At 40.5% G+C, this 27,281-nt stretch overlaps 2 protein-coding genes across 3 annotated transcripts in view; both read left to right on the forward strand.

Annotated features, from left to right (window-relative positions):
• The window catches only part of LOC128733202 (cadherin-99C), a 425,982-nt gene that overhangs the window by 105,920 nt on the left and 292,781 nt on the right, over positions 1-27,281 (forward strand). Inside the window, exon 1 of one of the 2 annotated variants that reach the window (XM_053826923.1) lies at positions 17,314-17,357. The exons of the other annotated variant lie outside the window; for it this stretch is intronic. The gene's annotated coding sequence lies outside the window, so the exon portion shown is untranslated. Of the gene's footprint in view, positions 1-17,313; positions 17,358-27,281 lie in introns of those variants that run through there. 2 annotated transcript variants of the gene reach the window in all.
• Positions 1-27,281, forward strand: part of LOC128745592 (serine-aspartate repeat-containing protein C-like) — a 179,127-nt gene that overhangs the window by 91,619 nt on the left and 60,227 nt on the right. The gene's annotated exons all lie outside the window — the stretch shown is intronic.

Below are 27,281 nucleotides of genomic sequence, written 5' to 3' on the forward strand. Positions count from 1 at the left end.
AGTCGAAGAGGGGTAAGGAGAGCCACGAAATATTGAGACCACCCAATATTTACTCGAAGTTCCGGAGATGGTCTTCACTGAAGCCGTTGAACTTGAACGCAAAATTATTTCATATTGTTCGGTTCAGTTCGGTTCACCTTTGTGGTGGTTTAGTTCAAATGCGCATGCGCACGTGGTGCGGCTGCGAGTCACAAAGATGCTGCAGAAATTGAAATGCACGGTGCGATGAAGATTGGCGAGCAAGTTCAATGCTCGCTGACGGTTGCCGTGGTCACGCAGTGCACGCCGCTTCGCCTGCACTTGGGAGTTGAATAACAAATGAAACTAGTTTGAGGCATCTTCCATCTCGCGTTTATGGTCATCTTTCCGGAGGCGTTCGCTCTGCGTTGGATGCGTGCTGAAATTCCATTTGCATAAAGGAGCCTTTGTCTCAATTCGGTTCGCGTACCGTGGGCTTCAAATTGCCGGCGAATACATTTACTTTGCATTCACTTTAGGATGCCTTGCACAAATCGTTGTTTAGATCTTAATTACAAAAACTGTATTTTGTAGAAAATTAAACTTCGCGAATAATCGCCGAAAATAATCGTCGAAAATCGAAAACCTAACCTGAATGGTCCCTCGCTGATGCAACTGACGCTGGAATATTGCTCGATTTCCTCTGTTGTGTACCCGTCTCGATTCTAATTATCATCGCACGCAGTAGGTTATGTCATTGCAAATAGATTGACCCCAATAGCGGACGACCAGCAGAAAGTCGGAAAGTGGGTGATCTAATGTCACTTCATAAACATCCGACTGGGAAAATCGCTGCGATACAAACGAAAGCAGACAACAGAACAATCAGCCGCCCAGTGCTTCCAATCCTACACTTCTGTCTGCTCTTTGTCCTGCCATCACCGACCGTTGCGTGGGGTCAGCAGTTCGAGGTCCAGCGGGTGATGTTGAGATGGTTAGTTTTACGTTAACATAAGCTATTTATAATGCAGCTAATGCTACTGCTGTTGGTGTCGGTTGGGTCACTGGACCATCGGTTGTGCTTCAATCTCCTCGTGATTTGTTTTGTTGGAATAATTAAAATAACAATAAAATGACCGAAAAGAGTAGCTTACGTAAATGCACAAATTATGCAGCCTTTGGGAATCGGTTGTGACTGCGGTGCGGTGGTGTGATTGTGATGAAAGCTTTCGGGTGGTCGTGAGGAAAGAGCTTGTGGGCTCATGAAGGCAGGCATGTGCACGTTTGACCCTCTGGGAGTGGGACCCGTGTGTTTTAGCCTGGTCGAGATCGACTAAGATTCGTTTAGCTAGCAGCCATGCCACTTTGTTTTCTCAAAGGCACATAGACTTGGGCTTGACAAGCGTCGCAGGAGCCGAAAAATAAAAGCAAAACAATAAAAAAAGCAGAGTACCTAGATGATTACGGTCAGCCAATTTTGCTGGCCAGTAATTACCGATCTAATGGCCGTTGCCGCGGCGCTGTGTGGCTGCGTCGAGCCGCCGCGCCGCTGGTGGGTTGCTCGCATTAACTGGCTGTGGGGCCACTATTCGATTGTTGCCAGAGTCGCCACAGTTCAATGTGATAAATGATGTTCAATTTAAATCCAATTTCGTTTTGCTAAGGGGTATTATTAGCGCAAAGGTTAATCGGTCTTTTTTGAACGACGAGAGTTCGATGTTTGCCAGGGGGAAAATTGTTAACAAAAAAAAGCTAACCTTAATCCACCTTAGAGCGAATGCAGGGCTTTCGTTAGAAAACTCAATCAGTAGGTACTCCAAAGAAGCTTAATCATGCTTCTAGATAGATAACGAACGACTTTGACAAAGATCGCAACTTAAGTCGACGGCAACTGAATTACTTATTGAGTATTAAATTTTAAATCCTTCAAACCCTAGTCTTGGCAAGTACAAATCCTGCGTTTACCTTTACTCTCCTGGTGCGTACCGTCCTTTCAGGCCAACGACCGCTGGACCACTGTAAGATCATTTGTCTCCCGCCCCTGTTTCTCCACCAACGAAACGCACATCAAAAAGTATGAAAGAAATCCTAACCCCAACCCCGCCATATTCGATTGTATAATCAGTTCCTACCATCAAAGCCGTTCCGTAGCTGTGCGCAGTACCACCGATGAGGGTTTCCAACTTGCTTTTTCAACCGGGTGTCGACTCAAATCCAAAAATAAAATTCCCTGACTTTCCCTGATTTTCCCTGACCATCGAAACTCGAATATAAAGCTTATTTGGGCGATTTCTAGCTTAAATTTTTAACCCTTTAGCATGGTTTATGCGACCTGCTGAAAACTAAAGCTAGATTTCTTCGTGTTTTAAGAACAAAAAGATTCTTAACCTATTTCTTACCAGCGTTTCGAAAACGCAACGCACTCTTCTATCGATTCTAGGGACAGTTATGTTTGAGGTATCAACTTGAATCCAAAGAAACAAAGATTGAGAAATAATCTAATCGACCTGTTTTTGCACAAAGCTTTGATGTTACTTACTTACTTATTCAGCCGAGAGCCGGGGTGGGTCTTGCCGTATCAAGAATTCCTCTCCATTCTACTGGGTCCAGGGCTACTCGTCGCCAATTCGTTGCGCGTCTCGACACACGCAAGTCGGCTTCAACCTGGTCGAGCCATCGTGCACGTTGAGCCCCTCTATTCCTGGTGCCGGTGGGGTTCTTGAAGAGAACGGATTTCACTACACAGTCGTCCGGCATCCTTGCGACGTGGCCGGCCCACCGTAGTCTCCCAACTTTCGCCAGGTGTACGATGGGAATCTCTCCAAGCAGTGCCTGTAGCTCGTGATTCATACGTCTCCGCCACTCTCCGCTTTCCGTCTGTACTCCGCCAAAAATAGTCCGCAACACCTTTCGTTCAAAAACGGCAAGTGCACGTATATCTTCCGTAAGTAAAGTTACTGTCTCAAGTCCGTAGAGGACTACCGGTCTGATTAGCGTTTTGTGCTCCTTGATCGAAACGTCTTACGAAGGGAAAAGTAGGCTCGATTTCCAGCTTGAATGCGCCGTTGGATCTCCTTACTCGTATTATTGACGGTGGTGACCAGAGATCCTAAATATACGAACTCATCAACCACTTCCAGCTCATCGCCGTCAATAGTCACTGTCCGTGGGAGGCAAACGTTACTATCTCGGGAGCCTCTTCCTACTATATATTTGGTTTTCAACGCATTAATTTGTAATCCTATCCTCCTAGCCTCCGTTTTTAGTCTGGCCTAGATTACAGGCCGCCGTCCGCCGTCCCACGGTTTCTAGTAATGATGTCGAGGTCGTCTGCAAAGGCTAGGAGTTGGCTACTCTTACTGAAGATCGTTCCCCTCGTTTCAATGCCCGCTCGCCGGATCACACCTTCAATAGCGATATTGAACAACATACAGGACAGTCCATCCCCTTGCCGTAACCCTCTGCGCGATTCGAAAGGGCTTGAGAGTGTCCCCGAAACGCGCACGTAGCACATCACCCGTTCCAGAGTAGCTTTGATCAGCCGCGTCAGTTTGTCCGGAAACCGTACTCGTGCATTATCTGCCATAGCTGTTCGCGTTCAACGGTATCGTATGCTGCTCTGAAATCCACGAAAATATGATGCGTGGGCACATTGTACTCTCGACATTTCTGAAGGATTTGTCGGAGAGTAAAAATTTGATCCGTAGTAGCACGGGCCCCCATAAAGCCCGCCTGATACTGCCCTACGAATTCTCTTGCTATTGGGGATAGACGACGCAACAGAATCTGGGAGAGCACCTTGTAGGCGGCGTTGACCAGCGTAATGACGCGGTAGTTACAGCAATCTAGCCGGTCGCCCTTTTTGTAGATGGGACAGACTACGCCTTCCATCCAGGGTTGCCACACGCACAGATTATTCTGTGTTTAACATATATTTGAAAGAAATCGCCTGTACAGAATCTGTATGCATAGAATACACATTTTCGCCAAATTACACAGATTAAACAGATTTTTGAGCTTTTACATGAGAGTGAAAGAGACGGAAATAGTCGGCAAAATCACTCTCCATCTCTTTCACTCTCATTGTTTTGTATTGGACAGATTTTTGCAGATATTTTTCCTCGCCGTACAGATTGTCAGATTTTTCCAACAAAAAACACAGAATTATATGTGGCATCCCTGCTTCCATCCACTCCTCCGGTAGTTTCTCTTCTTCCCAAATCCTTGAAATCAGCCAGTGAAGTGCCGTTACTAGCGGTTCTTGGCCATTTTTGAAGAGCTCTGCCGGGAGTCGGTCCATTCCGGCGGCTCTAGTATTCTTCAGCAGACCGATTTCTCGTCGGATCTCTTCGAGATCGGGAGCCGGTACGCTGTTGTCGTTTGTAGGTACTCCGAGGCTAACTTCCATTGCGTCTCCTGCTGCTATATCGCCGTTGAGGTGTTCATCGAAGAACTGCTTCCACCTGTCGACCACCTTGCGCTCGTTTGTGATAAGATCCCCTCCCTCGTCCCTGCACATGTCAGGATTTGGTGTGTGGGCCTTGCGAGTTTGGTTCACCTTCTCGTAAAACTTGCGGGTATCATTAGCCCGGAATAGTTGTTCAAGCTCCTCACGATCTCTGTCCTCCTTCTGGCGCTTTTTCCTTCTCAGGATCGTGGTCAACTCATTCCTCGCTCGTCGATACTTGGCCAAATTCTCTCTCGTGGATATGCTCAGATAGTTTTCCCGAGCTCTTTTTTTTCTCTCTATCGCTTCTTGGCATTCCCCGTCAAACCAATCATTTCGTGCACTCGAGGTTTCCACACCTAGCACCGCGGTTGCGGCCTCGTTGACAGCCGAGCGTATCCTACTCCATCCGTTTTCGAGGGTCGAAGCATTTAGCTCAACTGAAGAAGGCAGAGTTTCATCCAGCACGCGCGCGTAGTTTTCGGCAGTTCGCAGGTTGTCTAGTTGCCGAATGTTTAGTGGAGGAGGGCGACTTTGTCGCGAGGTATAAACCGTCGATAGTTTGAAGCGCACATGTACTGCTACTAGGTAGTGGTCCGAGTCAATATCCGCACTCCGTAGGGAGCGTACGTTGGTGATGTTTGAGAAAAACCGTCCCTCGATGAGAATATGGTCGATTTGGTTCGAGGTTCGTTGGTCAGGTGATCTCCAGGTGGCCTTGTGGATATCTCTGTGGGGAAAGAAGGTGCTTTTGATCACCAAGCCTCGGGAAGCCGCAAAGTTGATGCATCGCTGGCCGTTATCGTTCGTGTCGGTGTGCAGGCTATGGGGCCCGATCACCGGTCTATACATTGCTCCCTGCCGATTTGGGCGTTCATATTCCCGATGACGATCTTGATGTCCCGTGGTGAGCAGCTGTCGTACGTTGCCTCTAGCTGCGCATAGAACCCTTCCTTCTCGTCGTCGGGTCTACCTTCGTGTGGGCAATGCACGTTTATGATGGTGTAGTTGAAGAAACGGCCTTTTATCCTCAACACGCACATCCTCTCGTTGATCGCTTTCCAATCTTCCAGTGATGGGGCTGCCATCTTGCAGTGTCGAGACACACTGTGCCTCCTCCCCTGTTGGTATACGACCTTAGTTTCCACCGGGGTTGGTTACCCGATCTCCGCTAAGGTTGCTCGTATTCCAGCTGGTACCACGTGGAGGTAGGGGTAGGAGTTGCTAGATAAGAGGCTAGGGAGCACACTGGGGTCTGTTTTACGCGTTATCCAACCATTTACCAACCAAGCTTTGATGTTACGTACAACAAAATTACAGCCTTGTAAACATAACAAATCTTGCTAACTTTCAGTCAGCTCTAACCAGTAACTTTGCCGCTGGAAGGTGGACACATGTCTGCGATTTTTTAGTTGAATTAAAACAAAACTTTCCTGGAAGTTTCAGCTTCTTATCTCTGTTGCAAAAACTATGGGGTTAAGGAGATGATTTCTAAAAGATTTTTGGTACAAAAATATGCGTTTTGCTGGCCTCGTGATACAGCAAAAGTTTAGCTAGATATATTGTTAGAAAATGTCCACTTGGCAAATATTTTAACCCTCAATGGTGGGCAGTATGCCAAGTTAAGACTAAAGCTGGGTGCCATTATTTCGGATTGCAACTATCAAGGCTTGAAAGCAACGTTGACTCGAAGGAAGTTCGGTGGCCGGCCGTTCGGTCCGATGACCGTATATGGGTGTTGAGAATTAAGCCAAATTCTTCAACTACAGCTTAATCAACGTATACTCACCAACAAAACATAAATCCGATGATACTAGGGACGAATTGCACCGCCCAGTTAGCTTCGAGGTACGATGCTGATCTAACAAACCAGTCATCGTATGTTCGAATCTCGGCTAGGCGATTCTTGCTAGATAGAGTCAGTAGGATCGTTACATTGGCCCTGAAATTTTCCTGTACTCTAACAGCCGGCTGCGAAGTCTGTCGATAAAGATGGGTAATGTCTAATGACGGTTTAAACCCAAGACTTTGCTTTGCTAGGGACTAATTCTATGACATGTTCGAAAGGATTTATGGGGTGCACACGACTTGAAAATTCAAGACTTTAGCTCCCAGATCGATCCTGTTTAACGGTCGATACTTTTTGGAAGTCATCAATGTACGGTCTTTTCTGACCGACTTTGACCACTATCTCGTCATAAGATCTGCGCAAGGTTATCGAAATCGGCGAAGGCTCGCACTGAGAGGATGTTGCATTTCAACATCCAGCGGTTTACGGCATATGACGTTGCAGTGGGGTACACCAGTAAGCTTGATCAACGAATCGCAGAACAGCAGGAAGAAAGGGAATAAGATGTAAGTGGGCTGTAGAGGATCTTCCATGGCGCCAACAACTACGAGGAAAGTGATGGGCAAGACGTGTGGAAGACAGTATAACAGCATGATTGATGTCGAATGCCAGAAAATGACAGAAAAACCAGGCCAAGAGTCGCATGCTCACTGCGGATCACGTCAGGACAGAGAAAAATGTAAGTTCGCTGCGTATTACGTAACCAGCTGAGGTCCCGAAGGTTGCCAATTCGTATAAACGCAAATTCTACTGAACGTTAATGCTCCCGGTAACCCTTTACGGACATAAATCATGGATGCTAAAGGAAGATGATCAATGCTTGGGGCTTCTGAGCGTAAAATTCTGCAGTTGGTGAAAACGCTGTAGATCGCGTGTAAATAACAGTCTGTATCCCACTTTGTGCTCTTGATGTCTGCACTGTGATGTGCGTGAGGCCTGCCAATGCCGATTTCGAGCACTACAGCCACAGAGAACAGACATCCAAGCGAAAGGTCCCCAGTTGGATAAAACTTATGTCAAATTAGTTGGGAAACTATAGTGATGATGTCGCTAACAGCGCATAAAATTCTACACTAAACTCACAACAGCTAGCTTCTGGCGCTAGCATAACGCTTATAGTCCATATATACTAGCGCCAGAGGAGCCAAAGGTAGTCAGTGTGCAAATCAAAAGAATCATTTAGTTGGGAAACTATAGTGGTGGTGACGCTAGCATATTAGGTGATTTTAATTTGAAATTTTATCCAAGAATTCCCGAAAAATTTGTTCCTGAATGGATGTCTGTTCTCTGTGACTACAGCGAGTGAAGTCTGACAATTGTACGGCGCAAAACAAATGAAAAATCTACGACAAACTGAAAGATAATCGAATCGCCACTAGACATGTGACAAGTTTTAATTCAACTGATTAATCTGCGTATATTTTACAAGAAAATTGATTTGATTCCGAAGTTGATCAACAATATTGCCGGGTAAGTAAAATTTCCTTGATTGAATTTCGAAATTCCCTGATTTCCCTGATCCAAAAACGAATTCCCTGATATTCCCTGATTTTTCAGGTTTTTCCAGGAAATCGACACCCTGTTCAAGTATCGCAAGTACCGACATGATAGCTCAAATTCGCTTCCTGAAGTTCTTTCCGTCCATAGCAATAGTTTGCGCAGCGACATCCTTTGTCGTCGAGCCTCCAATCCCAGCGCACGGTGGTCCAAAAGGATGAAAAGTGGAATTGCTTTTGCTACCGTTTTTTGCTTTCACTTGTGCAATATAGCGACTTTGGAACTATTGTTCGTAGGAATACCCCCCATGATCTGAAACTGTCAAAATTTATTCTTACTATGGCTTACTATGATAAAATTTAAAAAATAACGTTTTTGTTTTGGCAAACACAGACATGGTTGTTTCGGCAAACTTGTAGAAAATATAAAGGCAAACAAAGTTGCCGAAGAAAGAAGATTTCTGTCTCTGTCGGGTGCAGAGATACAAAGCATTTTCTTTCGAAGTCCTTTGAAAATTAGTTTTTCGTGTATAGCTTTTGTTGGTTACACTTTACAAGAACATATTGTTCTAGACAATTATCGAAGCACTCAAAACACACGTTTCTGTAGAAGGCTACAAATCTCTAGGACCTTTCTTTACAAAGTTATCGCTTATTTACGCATAATTTTTCCTTAATTTCACGAACCTATTGGATAAAATGGGGCATGCGGATATATCAAATCAGAACTTTCTCTTGAAGCTTAGGTCAGGTACTTCGAACTTGTATAGATGCCGCTTGTCCCAACCCATCCATATAAGAGTACGGCAAGCATATGTTTTACGTGTTTTGCGTACGTCATTAATGCATGCACACTGATAAATCATTTTTTTTAAACACCAAAAAACAAGTTTATATATTTGACAGGGGGCTCTGTAGTCGCAAGGTTACGGAGTCTGCTTTGACAAGGGACTGGTCGTGGGTTCGAATCTTAGTAGAATCAGGCCATTCGATGTCAAATAGACTTTAGCATGGGTTTATTCTCAGGCCCCCCATCAGCCTTCCTTCATGCTGAATTCTATATTACCCCGATATGGCCTATTGACAGTGCAAAAATGGCCCTTATAGTTAAATGCACTGGTTAGCTGTTCCAGGGCTATAATTGGGGACAGCGCTATCATGTGGAACGAGGTGGGTAAAGTAGAGAAAGCATTGAAGGAAGGGTAAAACCCAATTACACACAAGCACGCATAAAAAAATTCAATAGGCATATCGCTCACTCAATAGCGATTATAGCAAAGAAATGCAGTGCGGGTCATACAGCAAACCGGGCGATATCACAATAGATCAACTATACTGGTCGCAGTGATAAGTCCATACAAAAAAAAAAACTTTGATAACAAAAGAAAAACAATACGTTCACAGAAAGCTTAATAAAGATTGAAGCAATTAAAAAAAACTAAAAAACCATATGCTTCTCATATGGTAATAAGGGCAGATGGGGACAAGCAGCACCTATACAAGTTTATAGTACTTGATCTACGCTTTAAGGTGAAGCACTAATTTCGTATCTCCATTTGCCCTATTCTACCCTTTTGGCTCGTGAAGTTAAGGAAAAATAAAGCTTAAATAGGTGTTAATTTTGTAAGGAAAGGTCGTAGAGATTGGCGATCTTCTCCAAAAACATGTGTTTTGAGTGCTTTGATAATTGCCTAGAACAATATGTTATGATTATATCTAAAATGGAACCAACAAAAGTTGAGTATGTAAATTTTTAAGGAACTTTCTAAGAAAATGGTCTGTAGCTCTGCATCCGGTAAAGATAGAATTATTATGATTTCAGCAAAGTTGTTTGTCTTTATATTCTCTACAACTTTGCCGAAAAAACCATGTGTCTATCTACTAACACAAAAAAGTTGACGTATATTGAGCATTCGACGAATACAAAATACATAAAACATATGATTCCCGTATTCTCTTATGGGTGGGTGGGGATAAGAGGCACCTATGTAAGTTGGTAGTACTTGACCTAAGCTTCAGTGCTCTACAGTATTGATTTGATATATCCACTTATCCCGTTTTATCCGAAAGGCTTGTGAAGGTAAAAAAAAATAAAGCATGAATATGCGATAACTTAGCAAGTAAATGCTATGCTATGTAAAGCTATGTTAAGTATAGTTCTACACCGGATAGAGATAGAAATGTCATTTCTTCAGAAAAACTTGCTTGTTTTTATATTTTCTACAACTTTGCTGAAGAAGCCATGTTTCTAAGTACTAACACAAACAAATTTATTTTTATCTTATGACTAACTTTTGACCCTTTTAGATTATGAGGGGTATTTATACGAACAAAAGTGCTGAAGATCCGAAATGCTCAAATAAAAGCCAAAGCGGCTAGGAAGAAAGATCCACTTTTCGCCCTTTTGAACCACTATAGAACGCTTGCTAAATTGGACAAATTCGGCATTGCAGGGCTACTACTCCAAATCGTTCAAATCGTTCAAATCGTATTTGTCGAATCGTCTTGTTAATTTTTCCATCGACCGGGTCCATTTTGCTGGCTTTTGCTGGCACCTATTTCTCTGAAATTCCACAAGACTTTTCTTATATATTTTACCGACGTCAACATACCGCTCAAAGGTCCTCGGTTTGCGTTCGCCGACGACTTGAAATTGTTCGTCAAAGTCAAAGACTTACCTGATACTCTTGCAGTTCAGGAGCAGCTGTCAATATGCACCGAATGGTGCAAACACAATCGTTTAATACTACGCCTGGATAAATGCGAAGTGATTACATTCTCGAGAAATTTGAATCCGATAATCTTCGAATACCGACTATCAGGTATACCCGTACGTGTAGATTGCGTCAAAGATCTCGGGGTACGACTCGACTCCAAACTAACCTTCAAACATGCTGTTTCTTTCGTTGTCGACAAGGTTTGCAGGAATTTGGGATTCAACATGTGTATCGTCAAAATCTTCAATGTCACATACTAGGGTAAGGAACGAGTTAAGCAGTGTCACCTATTTTAATCAGTTGAAAATAAATGAGCCGAAAATGCACTTTTTTATTCATATTTTCAAAATCTTTTGATAGGATCATCTTCACAAGTCACTTAACCATACATTTGATTCACACAAACACAATTTACTGGGTTTCCGACAGGAAATATGTTGAATTAAAAATTGTTGTCCAAAAACGTACATTTTTCAGCTGCTGAAGGTAATCGCCACCTCGCTACTAACGAATCCATCACATTTTTCAGCACTGATTACAACCACTCTAAAAGTCAAGCACTCAATTGTCACATACCATATTATTCACTCTTTTTTTTCTATTATCTAAGGCTTTGTCACTAGCCGAAAGTTTTATTATTGTATAACAAAACTGAAAACAAATTCTGAATTGACGTGGTTCAATACTTTTAAGAGCAATGTATGTTCATAATTAATTTTTCTTTATTAAAAACAACAGAAAAAACAGCTTTTTCAATAATTTTCGAAGATTTTCTCAGTGATTTAATGAAGCAACGATGTGTTTCAATGTTATTTGCTTTGACAACACTGTTCTGAGTCGGACCGTGCGTACTTTGTTCTCCCACCATCCTTATGAACAGCGAGTGAGACGTCAAACTCGCAGTTTCCCATAAGAACACTAAAGAATAAAAGAGACGACGAATACCGTTTGCCTAACGGTGCGGTGAGTGTATGCCCCGATAAACAATTTAGACAGATGGCATTTTACGCATCTATGCCGATACGCTATGCCGATTACGCATCAGATGCCGATTAGTAGGTTGCGGATAGGAACGCGAACTTACTGAATAGGGGGAATAGTTCGAGGGATTTTTTACGGGGACGTAAAAAAATTCAGATTTCAGGATTGCTTAAAAAAGCACTTTGAGGGTGAAAATATGTTCGGTCTGATCAAAATTAGTTCCACCGCTCCAACTTTTAAAGCGGAAAATTAAAAGTTTAGCACAACAATAGTGTCTTCCGATGGTAATAGCTAGAAGAACTAAAGATAGCAAGAAGATTGGTATGCTGATATCCCCCACTTAGTCAACCCATCGCTTGTAATAAGGTAAAACAATCAGTGACCCGCTTAGACTGCTTAAAGCCGGTTCTTTACCCTACTTGAAATCGCTCTACTGTGTGTTAGTTCGTTCCAATCTCGAGTACTGCACACACATATGGAGCCCGTGTTATCAAAATGGTGTCGCTAGAATCGAGAGGGTGCAACGTAGGTTTATTCGCTTTGTGCGAACAGCGTTGCAGACTTATCAACTTGGACCCTTTGCAAATACATCGGGACGTAACAAGAGTTGTCTCGCTTAACACGGAATAATAATTTTTTGCGTATACCACAATCAAATCAAACCTGGATTCAAAAGCTGTGGAGCGTTTGGTTCTTGAAGTTGTGATACACAGAGAGAGATATATATAGAAATTTCCCTGCCAGCCTCTCTCCGTTAGAATAGGGACATGCGAGAAAAGCGACGGTATGAACAGTTAATGTGTTAAGTTTGAAAACAATGTTAGTGTCACCACACCTCCGTACTACAGCTACTTACAATGACATCCTTTTCACCACCCGATCCGTGGCACCTCGTTGCTTTTCCGTCTCTGTCATCCAGTACACGCTACCGGTGATCCCGGTGAATATAGTGTAAACATCCTATCCCAAGGAACAATTCTAAAGCCGCTTGATTTTATTTGAAATTTATGAAAGTTTTATTTTGGCATTAATCATTGCGCATAGAAGCTTTACAGATAGTGCTGAGTGCGGTACAGCTTTTTTGTGCAAGTTTCAGCCACCGTATTATGTTTGTCACTCCGGTTCGGTGCCTTCCGAGCTTTATACACGTATAATCCAGAACACCTAGAAACAAACAAACCCCTTCACCTATTTTGCTATATTCTGAATTGAAATGATGGGTTGACGCTTGAATTGGATAATTACCATCCTGGCATTCTATAAGTCTGCGGTGCCGCGTTTCTCACCGCTACCATCCATTCGCTTGGTAATCTGATGCTTCTTGAACATTCTGATCACTTGGGAAACGGTTATTGGCGAGCTGTGGATATGTATCCATCGATGACAAGCATTTCAAACGTTTTCCGTGCGCTTTTTTTGCCTACAAAACTACATCGACTACATTTTACTGCAGGGTGTCATTTCATAGTTTAGATTGAAGTTACCAGCTACCGATAGATTAGATTACCGATTAGATACCGATAGACTCATAATAGATGTAGCAATAGAGCAACGATGTGGCTTCAATTATAATTTCCTTTTTCAATCACTAATTAGTAAAAGTCAACGAAAAGTTTCAAGGTCAAATATCCCCATACATTTTCTTCGTGATCGCCCTGCTTCACAGGCAGAGACCACTGGTAAATACATCATCTGTTTGCTGTGATTCTGATTACTTTTCTTTTAGAAAAAAAAGACTCGCGAGCTACTGAGTTACTTTGGCCATTGTCTCATTTCAGTTTTCTCTACTCACGGGCAGCTGGTTGCACACGAATTATTTGACTCGTGAGTGGGCTATACAGAAAGACGTTATCAGGCTGTGCATTCGAGAGTGTGTAGGTAGTAGAATGTCTGCACACCATACAACAACGGCGGCTGTTTATCGCACGCTTGTGTGAATGGCGTCAGCGTTGATTGTTATGCTTCTCATTCTCGCTTGCGTAATAGTGGGCATCGTTGGTTTCTCGCTCGATTTGCAACATTGTCGAATTGTAGCATTCGCTTCGACCTAATAATGTTCAAATTTGATATCTTTATATGAAATCTATAGAAAGTTTCATAGTACCAATAATAAGGGGAGGGACTGTACGTATAGATGTAGACATTCGTTGTCCTACGCCAAGCCTCCCTTTGTGTCATGAGAAACAAACTCTTTTGTTTTACGCAATCTTGCAATTCTTCTCAATCTTCAATTTTGTAATTGCTCAATCGATTTTGATGAGGTCTGCTAACATAAACAATCATTCTCGTCTAGTTCCAGTCAAAATTTTAATCAGTTTTACTCACGTTACAAATAAATGAGCCGGCTAATTTTTTTCAAATACAGTCTTTAATGTACTTGTAACTCAAAAGCAGAAGATTAGGTCAATAAGATGTGTGCGGACAACTTGTAGGGAATCATTATTCATGTCTTAGTACTAAAAATTCATTTGTTACGTAAAAAATCTGCTCTATACGTATGTACGGATATATGGAGAATTCTATTCCAAATATGATCATACATTTGAATACAAACTAAATTACCAACAAGCTCATCAAAACTCCGAACCACTTCACTAAATGACGCGTGTTAAATTTTGCACATTTTCTTCGAAGATTTCTTTCGGCCAAACATGCCATCAATCTTAATATAGCGAAATGTTTATCAATTTATGTCATCTCCAGCAGCTCCAACAACCTACACCAGAGTTGGGCCAAATCGAACTGCCATGCCATAGCGGCCGTCAAAGCCGTCACATCCCAAGCAGTTTAGCAAGCAACCGGCCGTGGGTCGATGCAAGGCCCGCCCGCTCCCGCTTGCCGTGCGGCAGACATTTTTCGCACCCACGCGTTCGGAATGATTAATCCTCTAGCGAAGCTACCACCAATCAAGATCTAATCGCAATTGCCTCTGTGTTATTCCCAGCCAGAGATCGCAAAGCCTCGTTCAAACTCAATCTCCTATAGATTTCGGTTTTGTCCTAACGAATCCGAAGGTGTTAAAAGCGTCTCAACTACATTCGTTCTCGGCAGATTTCAACATCAGAGACCTCTTCAGAATGTGAGATTCAATACCGGTGCGTTTGTGAGTTCGCCTGGGGGAAGGCTTAAATTATTATGCAATCCAGCACTTTACGAAAAAAGTTAACAACAAACTGTAAAATCTTCCCAGTATGAACGGCTCAGCATGGTTAAGGTATAAATTTTTTGTAACATTAGACTCACGACAAGATCTGTGTTCAACGATTGCTTTGCTACTTCCATCAGGGCTGCCAGACAATGTTGCATCGAGTTGTTTTTTTTTTTGTGTGAACCCCTCCACCTACCGTTATCGGCTCATTCACTCATAATCATTTCCATTGATCGAAGGATTGGACCCTAAATTTGAATACTGGCGAGACAATAACGACGCGACGCGATGATCTTCAGCGCATCAGCGGACGCGTGATCGATCTTATCGGGCAGCAGCTTCAGAAGTCTGCAAGTACATCGTAGGCTGTGGGGCTTTTTTGCGGCGGATGCTGTGAGATTTTTTCACAACTTCACAGCCGCTTAGTGTCGTTCGGTACAAAGAGATTTTAGAAAGTTTCCTCTGTCTGCAGTCCCGGGAAGCTCTTATGTACATCGAACAAAAAACTGAACACGCTTGTTAGTGCGCTGCACACAAAGGGACCCTTATTACCGGTAGTTAATTTAATATTTATAACCAATAAATTGCTAGATAAATGGCCGCCGATAACGGCTGACAGGACCCGGCAGTGGTGCCGATTCGTTTCGTCGCGAATGTCTCTACCTGTTATGCGGGACGTCTGGGCCTGTAGCCGCTTCCGGAGTCACATTTGCGGGCGCTTTATGGCGACGAATTGACGCCATTGCCCTCAGCAGAGTGGTGGCATTTCGGTTGTTGCTCGACCTATTATTATAGGAAGATCACGCAACAATAGCGTGTATTGATGCTCTCGTACTTGTATTAACTTGAGTAAGGTTCGAAACGTTGATGTCTTTAGGAGGTGCTCTTTCCAAAACCCAGCAAAATGTGAGAAAATTTGTACGAAGGAAAACGGAATGGATTACGTCAGTACCCGAAAAAATTCAAGAAATTTCTAGTAAAAACAATACCTACGCATATGACTTGTTTTATTGTGAACGAAGTTAGTTTGTGCTATGATTATTTCTAATTTCCGTCGTAGTAAGGAAGACCACTCTAATTTTCATCCTTTTGACGTAGGACTACCTCTTACGGCAAGTTTTGAGATAGGGTGTCATTCCAAAAAATCGAAAAATGCGAGCGTCACTAAAAATGAAGGTTTTGAGCACTAATAGCTCAGCGGTTTTCCAATCGATTTTCAATATTCTTACACCAATCGATCGGAAAATCTTCTAAGAATTGACCCAAATGAAGAAAAGTATGGATTCTTGATGTTGAACTATTGAAAAATTGAAAAAATTGAAAATAATGAACCTATATTTTAGCAAAATTCTCTCCGTGATTGGTTGGAAGATTCTTTACGATGATCTAAACCTATACCAATTTGATATCTGTGGTTGGGAAGTAAGCCAAAACAAGTGACAAAGTTTCCTCATTTCAACAAGATTTCTTAACACCGCGGTTAAACCTAGACCATTTTGATGTCCTTGCTTAGGAAGTACGCCAGAAAGAATAATAAAATCCCCTCGCGCTAACAAATTTCTTACGATTGCGATTAAACCTAATCCAATTTGATGTCTGTGTTAGGGAAGTGTGCCAGAAAAAATGACACAAGTTCGTTGTCCTAACAGATCGCAAATTCTTTACAGCGAGACGATTAAACCTAGGCGAATTTGATATCTGTGTTGGAAAAATGTGCTACAGGTGTAGTGTTCGGTTATAATATGACTCTGTATGAATACGCATGCATGCCGTTTCATTAGAAGTGTAGTGAAAAGATGTGTTGTTGATAAAATAGGATTGAATTGGTAAAATCCCTTCAACCTGGGAAACCATGGATAATAAAAACAATCTTTAATTTCAGTAAGGTAGCAGGAAAGCAACAGTTTGTGTTCTTGAGTTTGTTAAATTGTTTCCAAATGCAAATAGAAATAACTCTGAAATCTTTTGAGGATTGAACGTATGCAATGTTGCTACTTTGATAAATGTTACATACAACACATGTAGCATGTATATATGTTGCATATAGCATGTATACATGAAGAATCGAATGCATGCTACTATCACTACAAAGAGACTTACGTAGTCCTGCGTCACCTATATATGCGGTCGGGTCTTGTACACAACCCCTCTGATTTTTTTCATCTCGCGCAGAACCATGAACAATATCAGGAATACCGTCGTCGCAGATATGTACTTCTGGTGTTCGTATGAGGAATAAAGACCGATATGTTATTGCCTTCGTTTTTATGTTCTTATTGAACAGTTGGCGTTGACGGGAGTATGTAAAAGAAATTTCACATGCTGCTCGCACTTTCAGAAAATCTCGTTCCAAACTGTCAACGTGTGCGTGATGACAAAAGCAAAAATACTTCCCTTCCTCCTTTTCACATGCACTTTGACTGATTTTGTGCGAGAAAAAAAGAGAGAGAGAAATGCTTTCTTGTTTTCCGCAAGTTTTGACAATTCGGCACGGGATTTCGTGTAAGTGCGAACAGGCTTAATCTCTTTTAGTTTCATAGTATTTGCGACTATGCATTAGCAACGCCGTCATCGCCGTAAGTTGACTACGAGATACTAAGTTTTTGAGATAATAATATAGATAATATTGTCGTAAGTTTTTCATCAAGTGACGTTAGAATCCGAATTTTATTTTGTTTTAGCATGCTTATAAATCGTGGTTGGTGTGAGCAACAAAGAGGTTAAGTACGGGGAAGTTTCGAAATCATTCAATTGCAAATCGGTAAGTAGTTTAATAGAATGAAAGTTATTTAAATTAGACATAGTTTTTTTGTTTTAGAAATGGGCAAAGAAAAGAAAAAACCAATATACAGTAAACTCTCGGAAAAGTTAATCGATTGGGGAATGGGTCGATTAACTTTCCGAAATATTAACTTTTCCGAGTAGTCCTAAAAATCATTGAGAATCATCCGGGATATAGGATACACATTTTTATATATTTTGAAATTGTAATGAAAAGAAATATGTATCAAGATCTTCATGAAATAATATTTAGTTCCTTTCAGTAAGTTTAAAATAGTCGGTTACACTAGTTTACTTTTGTTTTTTTTTTTCGTGTAGTGTGCGACTACGTTTTGATCGTGTTCGCGTTTATTTTTAGTTTCTTGCTGTTCCTTCTTTTGCATTTAAAATTTAATCTGAGTTTGCGCTTTTCCAGTATGTTATCAATAATCCTGAAGTAACTATGTGTAACTAGCAAATAGTTCAATACGCTATTGTTGCAATTATCCGGTACAAGAGTTTAATTTAATCCCAGTTATGATGCGACTCTGTATGACTCTGTATGACTGTGGAAAGGCGACAATAAACCGAAAAATGAGAAATAAAGATAGAAGGTAAACACACGTGTGTGTACGAACGCTTGGACAACCAATAAATCAAAACTCTCAGAAAAGTTAAGGTAAAAATTAACTTTTTAAAGCGTTGCATGAGAGCTGATATTCGCTTAACTTTTCTGAACAATGAACTTTTTAGAGAATTAACTTTTCCGAGAGTCTACTGTATAAACAAAAGTTTTGCAAAATGCGGATGAAGGATCCATTAATGAAAGGATGGATTTTAAAAGACACAGATGCCTATTCTGCTTGTTGCAGGTAAGAGTTGTTGTTGTTGTTGTTGAGTTGTTGAGAAAAAACTTGAGAATCTTCGAAACCGTTGTAAAGCGTCAAGTGAAAATGAAAAAATATTTCGAGAGATTTGCCAACGTTTCGTGCTAAGCTTATTAAAGAAAATACAACAGAGGCTTCCCGACAATGTTGTAATTTTGCAAAAGATGTCTCTATTGTCGAATACATTGAAAGCTTCTAAGGAAAACATCAGGTATATTTTGGATTTTTTCAGGCATCTGATAGTGTTGCGTCACAAATTGAATCACAATACAACAACATTAATCTCGTGAAATTGGCTGCGACAAAAGGCACAACGTCTTTTTGGATCGAAGTTTCAGATTATTCGGGATCTGGTTTAAATCCTTTTCAAGAACCCATTGATTTTACATTGGGAATATTGGTTCTGCCACATTCAGATGCTGAAGTGGACATGAATATAATTTAATCGAAACTTCGAAACCGGCTCCTGAACGACTTGGTGAACGCCATCCTTACAGAGTGCTATGTGTTTCGACATCTTGAAAAATGCTGTAAGAGTTACGAATATCCATCGGAAGATCGTAGAAAGATAAAGTCAAATGAAAATTTATTAAAAACTACTGTGAATCATGAAGATGAAGAAAATGATACCGAAGAACTAATAGCTGTAATGAATTCTGCAGATATTTTATAGTTTTGGGAACTACTTGATGGTTTAGTGTTAAGCTGCGTATTTCATTAATTAATTTAGTTTAACTTTAAGTTTGCAGTTAACCATTTTTATAATTTTATTGCATAAATGTCAGCTAAGATCATTGTTATGTTACGATACAAACTAAATATGTATTTGCCGCTCATCAGAGAAAAATGGTACCTTCGTATTGTTTGAAGGTAACTGAGATTTAATAGTTTGTACCTAATATTTAATAGCTTTACCCAATACAAAAAAATCAGAGGGGTTGTGTACAAGACAACGATCGCATATGTAGGTGACGCAGGACTACGTTAAAGTCTTTTTGTACTGATAGTAGCTTGTATTCATGCATGTAATTATCCGATTCTTCATGTAGGGGAGAGACGGCTACAGTGAGACACTTCTTTTCCAAAAATTTTAATTTTTTTTGATGATAGCTATCACCGCGCTCTTCGATCTATTTGAAAGGTATATACTTCTAGTTGCCTGAAAAAAAGTTTCACTCGTTTTGGTTATAAGCTAAATTAGTTACAACCACAAACGTGGAGGTGCATTTTTGTCTCACTGTTAACCAATAGGTGGGAAGAGTGAGACAACGAGTATTGCATACTGAGACACCAATTTGAAATCGATTTAAACCTTATTTTTGGGTAATAAAGAACATGTTTATTGTGTCGTGTTGCTTAGTGTGTCTATAAAGCATATATTATTATGGGTATGATTGAAAATTTCGATTATTTTCACACATACATTTATGCTCATACAGAGGACAAATCCTGGACATCTGACTTTTAACTTACACTTCAGAATTCATTTACCGTCAATTCCTATGGATTGATTTGCAATTGAACACAAAAAAAATTCAAAAAGATTTGCATGGCAAAAGCTATGTCTCAGTGTTACCCACGACTCTGTGTCTCACCGTTGCCAATAGGAATGTTTTATGAAAAATAGTGAACTAGGAGTTACCAACAATTCGACTGTCATATTTTTTCAAATATTTACTCTTATTAGTATGTGATGCCATGTAGTAATTTTAATTTAATATGTATTTTGTTTTTGAAAATCACTTGAAAATGATTGCAACAAAATTTACTTTGACCCCCCCAAAACTAATTTTTGTTGAAAAATGTGTTAAAAAATCAACAAATTTTTCTGAAACTACATTGTGCAATGTAGGTGCACAAACTTGACTTTGCATGAAAATATCATGGATCTTGAATGTTTTATGACGTAGTTATTCCCGTTGACTCACTGTTCCTGTTGTCTCACTGTATACTACTCTCCCCTATACATACTATATGCAGTATAACTATACACTACATGCGTTGTATGTTACATTTATCAAAGTAGTAACATTGTATACGTCCAATCCTCGATGTATTTTTCAGAGTTATTTCTATGTGCATTTGGAAACAATTTAACAAAATCAAGAACACACACTGATGCTTTCCTGTTACCTTACATAAATTAAAGATTTTATTACCAATCGTTTCACCACGTTGAAGAGATTTTACCAATTCAATCCCAATTCAATTTTATCAACAGCACATCTTTTCACTACACTTCCAATGAAACGTCAAACATGCGCATCCATACAGAATTAAATTATGACCGAACACTTGAGCCGTAGCGCACTTTTCCAACACAGATATCAAATCCGCCTAGGTTTAATCGACTCGCCGTAAAGAATTTGCAATCTGTTGAGACAATCGACTTTAGTCATTTTTTCTGACACACTTCCCTAACACAGACATCAAATTGCACAAAGTTTAATAGTGTTCGAAAGAGATTTGTTGGCACGAGAGGGCTTTGTCACTCTTTCTGGCGTACTTCCCAAGCACGAACATCAAAATGGCCTTGATTTAATCACGGACATCACGGTGATAAGAAATCTTGTTAAGATGAGGAGACTTGTCACTTGTTTTGGCTTACTTCCTAGGCACAGATATCAAATTGGTATAGGTTTAGATCATCGTAAAGAATCTTCCAACCAATCACGAAGCGAGGATTTCCAGTTGGACAATGCTTCATTATTTTCAATTTTTCCATAGTACGTACTTTGAAATCAATAAGTTTCATTATTGGTGTGGATGCGTAGAAGATTTTCCGATCGATTGGCGTAAAAATATTTAAAATCTGGAAACCGCTAAGCTATTAGCGCTCAAAATCTTTCATTTTTCGTGACGCTCGCATTTTTAAATTATTTTGGAATGACAGCCTATCCTAAACCATGCCGTAAGACGTAGTCTTTCGTCAAAAAAACTACGTTTTAAAAATCGAGCAGGACTTGAGCTTTAGACAGCGAAATTTCATCGTCTAGACAGCGGGGGGACTACGACCGCTAACACTGGAAGGAATAGTTTCTCACTTTTCCTAAATTGTTTACTTTCAGGACATCAACTTGATTCGGGTTTTATCGGAATAAATCGTTGCTGACCTGTTGGGACAGAAAGGTTCTGCCACTTTTTTCTAGAATCGAAGCAAACAAAATCACGAAGTGTAACCACTTTTCGTTATATATTCATTTCTTGTACATCTCAAGTATACCTCAGTAGTTGTTGCCTTCAGATTTTGGATGCAGCGGCAGCGTCGTTAGATCGAACTAGGTATATTTTGTGTTTCCATTAGGAAATGAAGTACGCAGTTCGTTAAATGCACGGCCAGCAGCAGCCAAGTGTCGATAAATTATACATTACCGGTGTCATCGACCCGGTAAAGGTGCGTTTCCCAGCAGCACAGCGTCTTCGGTAAGCATTTCTAATAACGGACATTAAAGGATCGCATGTGCAATGTACATTTGAGCTACAGCAAGCTGCAGCTCACTATTACGTAAAATAAACGAACGAGACGAACGAGAAGAAGGTAACGCGCGCTTAGACCCGTTCCTGAAATAAGCCACCGCTGCTTTGCGACTGGTGAGTCATTAGAGCAGGAATGACTTGAAAATCTCCATTCGAGCTCGTTTTGTTTCCACCTAATAATTCAAAAGCAACGGATCCTTGCGGGCTTCTAATGTCTACCGACGCTGGGGACGCCTCCGCTGTACCGTTTCACCAGTTCCACCCTTCACAGTGTGGCTAGCAAATCGTAGTAAAACATCACGGGTGGAATCAGCAACGTGCAGCACGGTGGAAACATCAACATATTAACGCTAATCACGCTATCAATCATTAGGGTTCGGTTCGTTCTTTCACCGATACGATCCAGAACGAACAATAATTTCGTTTCATTATGCATATTTATTTAAATTCCTGCCCACCACACCTTCTCTGATTGCGATGGGGCATGTTCAACAAGCAAGGAACAAACCCAGACCGACAGAACCGAACGTTGCGAGGCGGTGCGTTGTAGGAGTTTTTTTTCACGGTAAATTTTGTACCAGTTTGGCCTGCGTGCCCTCTGGGATGAGGAACGAGCGATTCTAATGGAAAGATCGAATAATATCGCTAATATGATTAGCAGTGCGATTTGTACGCGCGAGTAGAATAGCTCTATCATCATTATCGTCCTTTCCATGCAGCAGCTGCTGCTGCTGCCAGCGCAGATCTATCCATTTCAGGGACCCTCTACGTTCGTTCGTTCGAACGGGTTTGCCGCGGGACGGTTTGTAAACGAGAATTCAAACGGGTCTGGAGCAAAAAAAAAAGATGATAGACATTTAGAATGCGGCAGATAGAAGCCGGAATCAATCTCATTAGTGCGGTCGCCGGACAGAAAAAGGCGGTTCGTTTCGTCCCAAGCGAACGACACAACCCAGGGCAGGCTTTTACAAAACTAAACCGAACTAATTGCCAGATTTTCTGGAGGCAACCGGGCCGTCGGTCGGTGGTTTTTACTGCTGGTGCTGCCGCCGAATCACCGTCTATCCTCGAATGATTGATGCGAGTTAACCCTCTGTCGTATCTGGCTTGATATTCCGGAGGTTCTTGAAGGCTAACCCGAATTCCTGTTCAAATTTAGTAGAAAAAATACCTTCTGGTAATATTTATATAGTATCAAAAATACATAAGTACCATAAATAAATAAGTTTTAATCGGTTAATCTGACAATTTCTAGATTTATCTACCTTCCCTTGTCATCTGAGATTAGACCTAAAATTGAATGCAATTTCATGCAAATTCAATTCGGTAAAACATTTCATGCGAATGACTTTAAATTAAGAATTTATTCTGTGTTCTTTTCGGGCTCAATTGCGTTCAGCGAAAACTTCGTGCGTAAAGTCAAACGTTCTTCAAAGCAGCAACGTAAATTTTTAAACCTTCTTATAAATCACTCGCCATTTATCCTGACATATTACTACGACAATCTTTTTTTGTGGGCCATTTCGTTAATCAGCGGAAACAGTAAATCAGTTGAACCCGTGCGGAAAGACACATTTTGCAATTTCATCCCAGCGTAATTTTAATGTGCATTTAGTAATTTCTGTTTCATTTTTTACGATGCTCCATTGTGCTTTCCGGTAGAGCAAAAATAAAAAGACAGCAACTTAAAACAAACGTTAATCGCCAAATTGCCGATTAGACCGGCTTTTATTTTATGAATGTAATTCATCTTTCCTGAAAGGAATCGATCAAAACCGCGATAGAGGGCTCGGCGTTTATTAATGCTGATGACGGAAATTGTGAGGACATAAAACGTCATTCAAAATACTATTTTTCCATTACCATCATCTTCATCATCATCGTCATCACCATCACCTCGATCTAGGCTCAATAGTCGATCAATTTTCGTTAGTGGCATGTTGGTTGTGACCAGAGTTGGCAACGAGTTTCTACGTGAATTTCGCGTTTTAACGAGACTAAAAATGTCTGGCAGAAATTCGACAGTTTGAAGATCTACCTTGGAGGAAATACCTTGGAGGTTCTGCCCCCACAAATTGTACGATTTTACTTAAAATGACAGTTGATTGTGATTTTATGCGAGGTGCAGAAAAGGAAATCTGCCATAAAAAAAGTGGCACATTCCCAAATTGCAAATTTACACAACACTAGTTATAACATATTTTTATTAGAATTAACTCTCCCTGCATCTGGTTACTGTCTGCTAATTTTGTTAAACCGTTCAGTTTTGAATTTACGTAACTTTTAAAACTCAATCTCGCACAGTTGGTCGTTAGAACTCGGCAGTAGTTGGTGAAGCAACTGTATGTTTCTTTTTGCATAATTATGCTAGTTTGCATGATTATTTTTCCCAAGTTTGCATAATTTAGAAAAGATTTGTAGAGTTATACCTATTTAAAAATGCACTTGTATAACAGTAAATCATACAATTTATCCTCAACGGAGTATGCATTGATTGCGAGAGTGGTTTTTTTATTGCTTGTTTGAATATTTAAAGACAAGAAAGATAAATTAGCTAGTGTTTACTACTTTTGCTTTGCTGTTTTATGTGCAGTATCATGTGAGTATCAGTATTTGTGGTAGAGATGATCAAAAGCTTGGCTTTTATTTAACGATTGCAAGCTACACTCGTCCAGCGATATCAGTATATTGACAGCAAAACGCTCAATGGCCTAAATCATTATTCAAAATATGATTGTTCATCAGCTGGTTCATCAATCAACTCTACGTATGGAAAGGAATCTGTGTTACTGGATTTGCCTAAGAATACAAAAGTTATAAAAGTTTGATAGTAGTTAAATAATTGCGATTTTTATTATGCAATCTCGCACGATTGATCGTTAGCATTGTAGTAGAATATGAGTTGGCATCGAATTGGGAGTCTCGTGATGATTTTTAATACTTTTTTGTGCTTTGTGAAGCTGAGCTCGAAGGGAGCTAATGATAAGTATTTATTGCAAACAAAGAACCGATGGAATGGTTTCAAACTGAAGAAAGCATCACTATCAATCTTGGCAGGGAAATCACCTTGTGCTGTGGCCAAATAAAATTATAACACGAGAAGCTGCCCAAAACCCATCTTCACTAAAGATGGAATACTTTATCCCAACACTGGCGAATAGAAATTGCACGAAACTGGCAACCCAGGTGGAAACTAAGATCGTATACCGACAGGAAAGGAGGTACTCTTGTTTTCGCTGAATGTTGGCAAAAAGAATAGCATTCCCAAGTAACGATTCATAAGTCGCTTAGCTTTATTTGAATTTTATAATGGTTTTTTTGCGGTATGAATCATTACCTCTGGTTTTATTATGCAATACCAAGATGGAATAAGTTACAAATTACTTACAGTTAGCTATAAAACCATAGTAATACTGTTTTTAAAGCAATTTATTGTGGTTGCTTGTATTACCATGATAAAACTATTTGGTTGTGAGACATCTCTTATAAACCTACTATAAGCGGGTCGCAGCAATACAATGTGGAGCACCAATCAAACTTGAGCTTAATGACCGACCCCCGGCACATCACCATTTTCCTGTGGCTGGAATCTGAAATGTCAAAAACACTGGGCGGGAAATCACTTCATAGAAAATCAATGCGACGGCCATTGTTGTTTGGGGTACAATACTGAGGGGTCCAACTTAATGGGGGTACTGTCAAACTGTAGGCCAAGATGGCGATGTCGAGGAGGTGTTAATGACCAATCAAAGTTGCGGTTGCTGGTCGACCCGTCAGTTTTATCGTGCCATTACTATGGTGACACTCTGACCAAACGGATTTATTGCTGCTATTCTGAAGAATATTAGAGTTCAACACCGAAATCATTTTTATGCGAGGTCATACTGCCGTTTTTTAGCATTATTTTTTGGTCACCAAACAACAATTCGTCAAAGCAAACTGTGAGATGCCGAAAGTAAGTTATTATTAATCGGTTTTCTCGTCAGAATGCAACTAGAATGGTTTTAGACCAACCTCGTGTTGTTGTCTTAACCTTGATAAAGTGGGCCCAAGTTGATTTTCTATCGTATATAATGATAAAAATTGACATACATACGATTTTCAGCACAAAATCGTATAGCATTATGAAGCGAGTCGCGCTTAATCGGATATTATCGTATAAAAAATTCTTATATAGTCGTAACGTTTAAAATTATTCCTAATCACGTATGTCGCCTCGAAAATAGTACGGATATGCCAATTTTGCGCATCAAATACGATTTATTAGCATGTACATCTGTACGTATTGCTGAATTTTATCTTTTATATACATATGAAAATGCTAGCTGGGCATTCTTTTATGCTGAACTCTACATTATCCCGATAAGGCCTATTGACAGTGCGAAAATGAGACTCTTACAGTTAAATGCATTGGTTAGCTGTGCCAGGGATGGGTATAATTGGAGACAGCGCTATCATGTGGAACGAGGTGGGTAAAGTAGAGAAAGCATTGAAGGAAGGGTAAAACCCAATTACACACAAGCACGCATAAAATTCAATAAGCATATCGCTCACCTAATACCAATTATAGCAAAGAAATACGGTGCGGGTCATACAGCAAACACCTGGACGATATCACAATAGATCAACGATACTGGTCGCAGTGATGAGTCCATACAGGAAAAAAAAAGATCAAGACGGAAACATGAGGTTGGTCTATTCGATAGAAACGGAGCCTTGAAACCGAAGATCCGCGTTGAGAATTGCGACTAACACGCTAACGGACGAACAACGTCACGTGCAGAGCAGTGCCTTATAAGTCGCTAGTGCCTGTACAGTTTCGTCGTCCCGTGAGTAAAACGAGTTAGATTAAAACTTCTTAATTCGGTGGTTCGATTACAATAGATCAAGGAAGAGGCACAAATAGTGTCTATAAATAACTCAACCCACCATGGTGGAGTTTGAAAGGTACGTCGCACGCTTAATAAGGGGGTTGTGCAGTCTTCTTTTGTCCAACGCCTCTATGGTCCAAAGGTACATTAATACCACACTCTTAAATGATTCTACTTGTAAATATGTCGGATTTAGTTAAAGCTAGATTGAAACTACTCAAAATTCCCTTAAAGTGTACAAACTGAAACTTTGGGTAAAAATTTCAACCAATTTTGGCTACTTGTTATCGATAATTGAATTATTCTCTATGACAAATAACACACTTTTAAGTTCCTACTACCAATTTTTTGGTTGAAAAACTACTCAAAATCTGAGTTTGCAAACTTTACGGTCATTTTGAGTAGTTTCAACCTAGCTCTAACTAAATCCGACCTACTTACAGGTAGAATCATTTAAGAGTGCAGCGAGCCACATGCCCTGGCGGGTGTTGTGGGCTCGAATCCGGTTATAATCTCAGATTATAGCCTGGTTCAATCCATTCACCTTCCAGTGTTGGATAAAAGGTAGGAGTCACGACTACTTGTTAAGATACAATAAGCCCCCCTCCCCCTCTCACCTTTCCGCGCTTTCTCCTTCACTATAAATTTCATTACTTTCTTCTAACGACCCTTCGTCAATTGGAAAAGAAC

The sequence above is a fragment of the Sabethes cyaneus genome, chromosome 1, assembly GCF_943734655.1.
Source record: "Sabethes cyaneus chromosome 1, idSabCyanKW18_F2, whole genome shotgun sequence".
Lineage (NCBI taxonomy): Eukaryota > Metazoa > Arthropoda > Insecta > Diptera > Culicidae > Sabethes > Sabethes cyaneus.